The sequence below is a fragment of the Zalophus californianus genome, chromosome 9 (genome assembly GCF_009762305.2).
Source record: "Zalophus californianus isolate mZalCal1 chromosome 9, mZalCal1.pri.v2, whole genome shotgun sequence".
Classification (NCBI taxonomy): domain Eukaryota; kingdom Metazoa; phylum Chordata; class Mammalia; order Carnivora; family Otariidae; genus Zalophus; species Zalophus californianus.
In genome coordinates, this window is record NC_045603.1 from 87,706,217 (window position 1) to 87,716,282 (window position 10,066).

At 37.8% G+C, this 10,066-nt stretch overlaps 1 pseudogene; it reads right to left on the reverse strand.

Moving 5' to 3' along the window:
- Nucleotides 1-3,695: 3,695 nt before the first annotated feature.
- LOC113922149 lies at nt 3,696-5,216 on the reverse strand (annotated as a pseudogene).
- Nucleotides 5,217-10,066: the final 4,850 nt, after the last annotated feature.

The window sequence follows — 10,066 nt, forward strand, 5'->3', positions numbered from 1 at the left end:
TTCCTTCTCTTTTGACGTTTTAGATAGAATTAACTGATCTCAGAATTTACCAAACTGTGATCTGTAGAACATTAGAGTCCTGAGAGGTGTAATTAATGTTAATTAATGTTCTTCATAAAAATGTTTTTAACGGTCAGATATGTTGGCTTGAAGTGAATCGCACTGCGTAGGGCTCATAGATCAATTTCAAGTAGATTAAGGAAATAAATGAGAAAAGTAAGAATTACAACCACGTAGAAGAAAATAAAATTATAGTAAGAATTTCTTTAAAAACACAAAGACTCAAAATGTGAAGAAAAGAATTTTGACTACATTAAACTTCTGTATGACATAGACACCATTTATTTACTTTTTATTTTATTTATTATTATTTTTTAATTTTTATTGTTATGTTAATCACCATATATTACATCATTTGTTTTGGTGTAGTGTTCCATGATTCATTGTTTGTTCATAACACCCAGTGCTCCACGCAGAATGTGCCCTCTTTAATACCCATCACCAGGCTAACCCATCCCCCTACCCTCCTCCCCTCTAGAACCCTCAGTTTGTTTCTCAGAGTCCATCATCTCTCCTGGTTCGTCTCCCCCTCTGACTTACTCCCCTTCATTCTTCCTCTCCTGCTATCTTCTTCTTTTTCTTTTTTCTTAAAATATGTTGCGTTATTTGTTTCAGAAGTACAGATTTGTGATTCAACAGTCTTACAAATTCACAGCGCTCACCGTAGCACATACCCTCCCCAATGTCTATCACCCAGCCACCCCATCCCTCCCACCCCGGACCACTCCAGCAACCCTCAGTTTGTTCCTGAGATTAAGAATTCCTCATATCAGTGAGGTCATATGATTTATTTATTATTTTTTAAAGATTTTATTTATTTACTTGAGTAAGAGAGAGCACAAGCAAGGGGAGCAGCAAAGGGAGAGGGAGAAGCAGGCTTCCTACTGAGCAGGGAGCAGGACTGGCGGCTCTATCTCAGGACCCTGGGATCATGACCTGAACTGAAGGCAGGAGCTTAACTGACTGAACCACCCAGGTGCCCCTGTAAGACATCATTTAAAAAAATCATATACAAACCATAACTGTAAGAAGATATTTTAATGCATTTAACTAACAAAGGATTAGTATCTGAATATATAAACACTCTTCCATATTTATAAGGAAAAGACAAACAGTTCAATAGAAAAATAAGCCAAAGCTATAAATTGATATGGCCAAGAATATCCAAGCAAACAGAAAAAGCTCGTCTTCACTAGTAATTGAGGAAATGCCAAGTAATATAAAACTGAAATAATTCACATTAACTAAATTCACAAAAATTAAAAGGGATGACAATACACACCTTTTTATTGTGATTTATTATTTCTCTAACATTATATTAGAAGTTCTAGCCAGGGCAGCAACATACCTCAACACAAAAGTGAACAGAAACATATGAGATAAATAGTATAACCATTGGGAAAGAAAGCACAGAACTGTCATTTGTACATAGTGGAATATTTACCAAGAAAATCAGAGAGAAACTCCACACAAACTATTAAAACCAGTTTAACAATTGTTTAGCAAGTTGATAGAATTTAAGGTTATGATTTTTTAAAATTCAATTTTTATATAATGTGATCACACAAGTAATGATAACCATGATAGCCATGAATGCTAATATTTTCGGGTCTGTCTTAGTGCATAGTAGGATTTTACTTTCTCGTCTCTTGAAGTTAGGTTTGATTAGGTGACTTGTTACAACCAATGAAATGTAAGCACAGTGATGCCTGTCACTTCCACGTGAAAGCTTTAAGAGCCCATACATGACTTGCTAAACTTTTCCACTGTTTCCCAGTGTGTGGCAATATTCCAGGTAATAGCTGCTCTAACAGTTTGGGCCCTAGGGTGAGAATAAAATAGAGAAATAGAGCAATTAACCACCGCCCCCCACCATGCATGTCACACATGTAGCATAAACAAGAAATAAACTTTGTTGCTTTCAGTCACTGAGATATTAGGGCTGCTTGTTAATACAGCTTGCCCTACTCCATCCTATGGCAACAAATTAACATTTGCTAAGCATTTACTATGTGTCAGGCACTGTTCTAAGTCTCTCTCTCTTTCTCTCCTCTTTTATGTAATTGTTACAATAATCCTATGAGGCAGGTATTATTAGAATTCTTTATTTTATGGATGAGTGACCTATCTCCCAGAAGTTTAGTAACTTACTTTAGGTAATACACCTTATAAATGACAAAGCCAGGATTTGAACGCAAGCATTTTGGTTTCAACACCCAAACCTGTGTATTAATCATGTGGTAGGCTGTCTTCCTTAGACAATGTACTATAAAAGCTTTATATATCATTTGTAATGGACACTTTTTAAAAGATTATGAAGACCTTTTTCTTAAGATAAAATTATAAAACTTCAGTAAAAGAAGACTTAAATGACTGGAAAGATATAGCATGATTGTGATACCATGATTTGTGGATGGGAAGAATCAAAATCATAAAGATGGAAACTTATCCCAGATTAATCTCTAAATACAATGCACTTTTTTTTTAAGTTTTAAACAACAACACGTTTATTTTAAATTACTGTATAATATATCCACACATGACCGTAGTAGTTGTTTTTTTTACTAGTGTCTCTCAACAGGTGAAAATACACTGGAAACAATTCCCTTAGTGTTTCTTGATTTAGGTGCTTTTTTGTTTTGTTTTAATTTTTTTATTTGATTGTTGTTGACATAACAATGTTACATTAGTTTCAGGTGTACAACACAGTGATTGAACTTCTGTATATGTTATGTTATGTTCACCACAAGTGTAGCTACCATCTGTCACCATATAACACTCTCACAATATCACTGACCATATTCCCTATGCTGTACATTTATTCCCATGACTTATTCATTTCATAAGTGGAAGCCTGCAAAATTCAATGCACTTTTAATAAAAAGTCATCAGTTTCTTCATAATGGGATTTGACCAGTTATTTCAAACATTTATGTGGAAATGCAAAGGACCAAGAATGGTCAACACAATCCTGAAAAAGAAAAATGGTAGATTTGCCTGAGCAGATATTAAAATTTCTGTAAATCCATAAGAATAAAATGTGTAAGGCTTAACACAGAATAGACAAACCAATGGAAAAGAAAAGGAAATTAAAACCAAATCCATTTATTTGGTGAGCATGACAATAAAATTTGGGAGAAACAGGATGGATTATTAAATGATACTTGATAATTATTGATATGGAAAAAATTTTTGTACCTGTACATATATACAAATTGAATTCCAGATGGAACAAAAGTCTAAGTTTAAAAGTAAAATAATAAAATAGAAGAAAACATGGAAAAATAATATTTTAATTATATCAGGTCACATATATGATTTGGAATCTTATATATGATGCAAAAGCACAAACTAATAAGGAAAATATTAACAAATTTGGCTACGTAATAACTTCTTTTTTTTTCCAGTTTCAATGGATACTTTTATTTAATAGATCACCAACTTTGCCTCCCTACCTATAATTGGAATTTCATCTTATTTCCATGCTGAGTGGTGAAACAATGACAAAGCTAATCAGAATAAGCTACATCAAAAAGAGAAGCTTTAACACAGCTCATTTTCTTTTAACAGGCAAAATATAAATATATGCACTCTAGAATGCACAATGGTTTAGTCACTAAGAAATTCAAATGGGATCTCGAAGAATGTAGGCAAATCCAGGGTGCAGTAAAGAGGAACAGAGATGCTGTGCAACTGTTTAATGGTTCCTGGTGCTGCATCTCTTGGCCACTAGCTGAATCTTGACATGGGGGAAGATTTTAGCTAATGCCAAGTAGAGATGCGGCAAGTGCTAAGTTGACTTAGGGGCTGTGCACAGGAACCAAAAGGCAGGAAAGTACTAAACACTGCTGAGAGCATCCACCTCAGGAAGGACTTTACCTTCCAGGAGCTCTAAACTGGCACCACCCCCAGTGCTCACATGGCTGACTTTATCCTCTGTGTTCCATTTGGCACAGCAAGGGGCAGTGTCTCCACCACCTATGATGGTGATGCAGCCCCTGGCAGTGGCTTTCACCACCTCATCCATGAGGGCTTTGGTTCCTTGGGCGAAAGCTTCCCATTCAAATACGCCCACAGGTCCATTCCACATGATCTGCTTAGCCTGAGCAACTGCCTCAGCATACTTCTTGCTGCTCTCAGGACCACAGTCCAAGCCCATCCAGCCAGCAGGGATGCCAGAGGCTACAGTGGCTTGGCCAGTCTTGGCATTCTCATCAAACTTTTCAGCAGTGACAAAGTCAACAAGCAAGGTAATTTTCACACCATTCTTCTCAGCTTTGGACATTAGGTCTTTGACAATCTTGGCTCCCTCTTCATCAAATAGAGAAGTGCCAATCTCCATGTTGTTGAGCACCTTCAGGAAGGTAAAAGCCATTCCACCACCAATAATCATCTCATTGACTTTGTCCAGCATATTATTGATCAGCTGGATCTTGTCTGCAGCTTTAGCTCTGCCCAGAATGGCCAGGAAGGGTTGCTCTGGGCATTCCAAGGCCTTGGCAAAGTAGTTCAGCTCCTTCTTTATCAAGAAACCTCTGGCCTTCTGTATAGACCATGGAGCTGTGGGCTTGGTGAGCAGTGCCAAAAGCATCATTGACATAGACATCTCCTAGTTTGGAAAGTGAAGCTCGGAAGGCTTCTATTTTGGCTGGCTCAGCTTAACCTTATTCCCAGAAGCATCTTTTCCCTTCCCTTCTTCCTCCACATGAAAGCGAAGGTTCTCCAGCAGGATGACAGACCCAGCAGGTGGGTTAGCACAAGCTTTCTCCACCTCTTGGCCCACACAGTCCTTTAAGAACAAAACATCCTTGCCCAGCAAAGACTTAAGTTCTATAGCAACTGGCTCCAAAGAGTACTTTTCAGGCATGGGGACACCATCAGGCCAGCCCAGGTGGCTCATAAGAACAACTGACTTAGCTCCATTGTCCAAGCAGAATTTGATGCTTGGAATGGCAGCCTTGATTCTCTGGTTGTTTGTTATCTGGTTGTTCTTCATAGGAACATTGAAGTCCACTCTCATGATGACCCGCTTCCCCTTCACGTCCAGCTTGTCCAGAGTCAGCTTGTTAGAAAGCGACATCTTGGCAATACAAGGGCCACGAGGCAGAGCTGAAACAGCAGAGAAGAACGCAGCCGACCTGCGCTCCAGTCGCGTGCGGAATCACGTAATAACTTCTGAAAGATATGAGCAATGTGAAAAGAGGAGATAAAAACTACAAGAAATTTGTAATGTATATAATCATCAAAGTATTAGTATCCAGAATATATAAAGAGTTTCTACAAATTAATGATAAAAAGACCAACCCAATAGAAAAATAGACAAAGGCTCTGACAGGTAATTCACAGAAGAAACTGGCTGCCAACAAAAATTTGAAAAGATTCACAACACTGCTACTATTAAGGGAAATACAAACACTTAATTTGTCATCACAGACCCTATCAAACCTACCTAAGTGAGTAAAACTTGATCATTCTGATGACACCTACTGGTGAGGTTATGTATTACTAGTGGAGCTATGAATGTGAAAATGGATGCTTGCTAAAATCCAGCAATTACGCTTTTAGGGAGAAATTTTTGTGCTTATGAGGAGACACATATAGTTGGTTTTTAACATCACATTATAGAACCATACAACTAGATCTGAAGGTACCAACATTTAAATACAGAAACATATTTTAAAGAGGAAAAAGTCTGAAAGGATGTTTAGTATGTATATAAAGTTTTAAAATACACAAATAGTGGTACATTTTCTTTATAAAGGTAAATGTCCCCAAAAGTTACATAGGAACGATATACAACCGATTTTGAGAAAGTGGTTGTTTGCAAGGAGGAAAAGAAGCAAAAATGGGAGGTAGGACTTTAATTTTAGTTGTAATATTTTATATCTCAAAAAAGGGGAAAGAGCAAAAACATAATGGAAAATGTTAACATCTGTTTAGTGTTAGTGGTGTGTTAATAGGTAACAGTTACAATATTTTCCCTACTTTTTATTTTTGAATTATTTCATGATTAAAAGTTAAACTTAAAATATCCTTGGATAGTATAGCTTCATATATATGCTATAGTACAATTATTCTTAGATCTTATACCTAAGCCCTATACTTACTTGTCTATAATAAATAAGACATTTTCTTTTTTTCTAGGCTTTTCTTTTAATTCATGCTTTTAAGCACGTGGGCTAATTATTTCTAGGATCTTCAGTAATAATTATGTGTGTTCTTAAAGATTTTAAACTCTACAGACTTATTTCCGAGATGTCAGCTTTATTGTCATACGTTCTCCAGGAAGTAAATGTTAAACAATCTTATATGGAGGAAATGAGACTGGGGCAGATTGCTTTCAGTCATCCATTCAAAAGTAGCAAAGCTGTTTCTTGTATGTAGGACTTCATCCTCCAAACCAAATGCTTGCTTTATTCTCTTCTGCCTTCAATTGTCCTGATTTTTTGTTTGTTTTGTTTTGTTTTGATGCATGATAGGTTCCACATGGGGGGCAAAGGTGATGTGGAAATGTGGCACTTTGGCCATGGCCTCAGTGATCTCCTTATGTAGCATACAAATCTGCCTCCAGTGGTTGGGAATGCCAATGATTAATATAAATAGGCTTAATATAAAAAAGTAGTCTATAAAAACTTAAAAAATACTTTTAGCAAGCATTATAAATTCTGATGGGAAGTAGCTACCCTTTTAAAAAGATTTTATTTATTTATTTGAGAGAGAGAGCATAAGAGTGGGGTGAAGGGCAGAGGGAGAAGCAGATTCCCTGCTGAGCAGGGAGCCCGACTCAGGGCTCCATCTCAGAATTCCGGGATCATGACCTGAGCCAAAGGCAGACACCCAACTGACTGAGCCACCCAGGTGCCCTGGGAATTAGATGTCTTTAAGGTAATTATTTGCTGAGGTAGAAGTAAGAAAGGTAAGGGTGAAATGAACAAAGGAATAGGGTGGTGGAATAGGATGGCTTTTGGTTTGTGACTACGTATTTGGGAAAAAAGGTCAAGAGTGAAACTCACTTATTTCTTCTTCCTTAGTGAGGAGGAAAGAAGGTGTTAGAGGGGGAGAAAAGAGAGAAAAGAGGTACAAGAATCTGGAATGATAAAGTGCTGCTGACAGCTGCCTCATGGACTATTCAGTGACTCTAAGGCTCCTCTGCACTCGTCATAATCCATTCTTTCTGGTCATGCAGAGTTTTCAAGGTGGGAGCCTGACATTTAGGAATGAGGCATGTAACCCAATCTGTTGCGGTCCATGCACTGATGGCGTGTAGAGCTAGCAATTGGCGTTACTGAAAGTGGAACCAGGCAAGATATTAGAAGGGGGAGGAAGAAGAAAAGACTTGGACATGTGGGAGCTGCAGGAGAGTCACTGAAGTGTGTGACGTGAAGGTCTTCTGCCTGCCAAGAGGAGTTCATTAAAGTGGCAAGAGTCTATCACTTTCAGTTTGCAAACAGAAAGATGGTGATGACAGCTCAGTTGTCACTATCAGAAAAGACAACTCTTTCTCGACACTATTCCTCCAATTAAAAAAAGTATCAAATCAGACATTGGAATGAGTATAATGAAAATGTATGGTATGAAAACTTTCTACATAAATTGTATTTAAAAATATCAGAAGTCAAGGCATTTTATCTAGGTTCTAGCTGACATTTGTATATGAAAAGGAGGAAAAAAGCTTAGTGGAAGTATTTTTCATAAACATATATGTATGAATGAAAATTTTAAATACAAATAGATTTTAAAACATCATACTACAGAGAGATGCAGATCCCAAGAATAAAAATGTCGGGAGAAGAATAAAAATAAATATGCATGGAAAACTCTTTAATAGCATTTATTTAGCAAAATACCCATCTTGCTGTATGAGAGGGCGAGTGATTGCTCTAACTGAACTAATTTTTTCACTTATTTATTTATAAATCCATATATTAAATTCACATTTATTCAGGGCCCATTATGTGCCACACCTTTTCTAGGTGTTTGGGCTGTACAAATCAATCAAAGACACAAAAATCCCTGCTGTTGCATGTTACATTCTAGTGGGGGAAGAAATAAACATAATAAATAAGCAAATTATGTAATACATTACAAATAAGTGCTGTGTATGTGGGAGGAGGTGGGTACCGTTTTATATTAGGCAAGGTCTCATGAGGAGATAATATTTGAGCAAAGACTTGAGGGAGGGGGAAAGACAATTTCAGGCAGAGAGAAGAGCTAGTATAAAAACCTCAGTTTGGAGCATGCCAGGTGTGTTCAAGGAACAGCACGATGTCAACATGCGTGGAGCAGAGTGGGTGGAGTGGGCAGGATGGAGGGTAGAGGATGATATCAGCAAGGTAACAGAGGCCATCATATAGAACCTGCAGATGATAGTAAGGCTTTTGGCTTCAGGGAGCCACCGGGTATTCTGAGCAGATGAATGAGATAATCTAACTTAGATTTGAAAAGGGTCATGCCGTCGGGAATAGGCTGTGGAATGGCAAGTGTGGAAGCACAGAGACCTCTAAGGATGTTACTGCAGCAGTCCAGTCCAAGTTGATGTTTGGAGCAGGTGATAGCAATGGAGGTGGTGGGAAGTCGTTGGATTCTGGATATATTTTACAGGTAAGGCTAACAAATCCCTCTGATAGAATGGATAGAAAGGGTATGGAGTAAAAGAGAAAGACACAGAAATCTGGGATGACTCTAAAGTTTTGATGAGAGCATCTGCAAGGATGGAATTGTGATCCACCGAGGTGGGGATCCTGCAGGTTTGGATGGAAAGATCAGAGTTTGATTTTGGACACGTTAAATTTGAAATGGCTATTAGATAAACAAGTAGAAATATTGTGAGGTCAGCTGAATAAAGAAGTCGAATTCAGAAGAGAAATCTGGGTTGGGGATGTAGAAATCAGCCTATGACCCAAAGTGAGGGGACCTGGTAAGATTACCTGGAAAATAAATGTAGATGGATAGGAGAGAGGTCCAAGAACTAAGCCTTGGGGTCCTCCAATATTAAGACATTGGGAGAAGAGAAACCAACAGGAGAGACTGAGAGAAGGAAACCCTTGTGAGGTAGGAGGAAAACCAAGAAAATATAGTATCCTCAAGACCAAGTGAGAAAGTATTAAAGAGTGAGTAATCAAATATGTCAAAAGCTGGTGATGGGTTTTAAAAATGAGGGAGAGGGAGCGGAGTCACTGGTGACATGACATCAAAAAGGCCCAGTGTGGACTGGTAAGGGCAAAAGACTTGTTAGAGTAGATGTTTAACAGCTCTTACAGTTTACAGAACATTTTACAAAGCTCTGTTAAGAAAATTACAAGTCTGTCATTCTAGGACTTTAAAACATAACTTACATTAATTTGTCCAAATTATTTTGTTTTGCTTTTATTTTTTTCACAATGCAACCAATAATACACAATACCCAGACCATGTCAAAATGATGTTTTTGTAATTGCACTGTATTATTGAGTTAATTACTTTCTCATTTGCATTTATTTTTCTCCACAACAATAACTATAGTAATTTGGGGACAATTGTGTTAATACTCAGGATTTCCCAAAATAAGATAACACTTTAGTGAAAAATTTTTGGTTTAACTACACCAAGCACCTTGGCTGGAAGCTTACTCCCAACATGTTATTTTTATTTATTTTATTTTTTCCCCTCATTTTTAGATTTATTTCATTTCCTTTTGAAACATAGAACTTTGGTTTCCTTGAGCCATTCCCATCCCGATGTATTTTTTTTAATTAAAGATTTTATTTATTTATTTGAGAGAGAGAGAGAGAGAAAGCATGAGCAGGGGTTGGGGAGAGGGAGAAGCAGACTTCTCACTGAGCAGGGAGCCTGACACAGGGCTCGATCCCAGGACCCTGGAATCATGACCTGAGCCGAAGGCAGACACTTAACAAGTTGAGCCACCCAGGCACCCCCTGTTTTATTTTTCTAACTAGGTCTGGGGTCACATTCAGAAAACAAGGTGCTGGACTCACATAGCCAGCACCCAGGGATTGGTGGCAAGTTC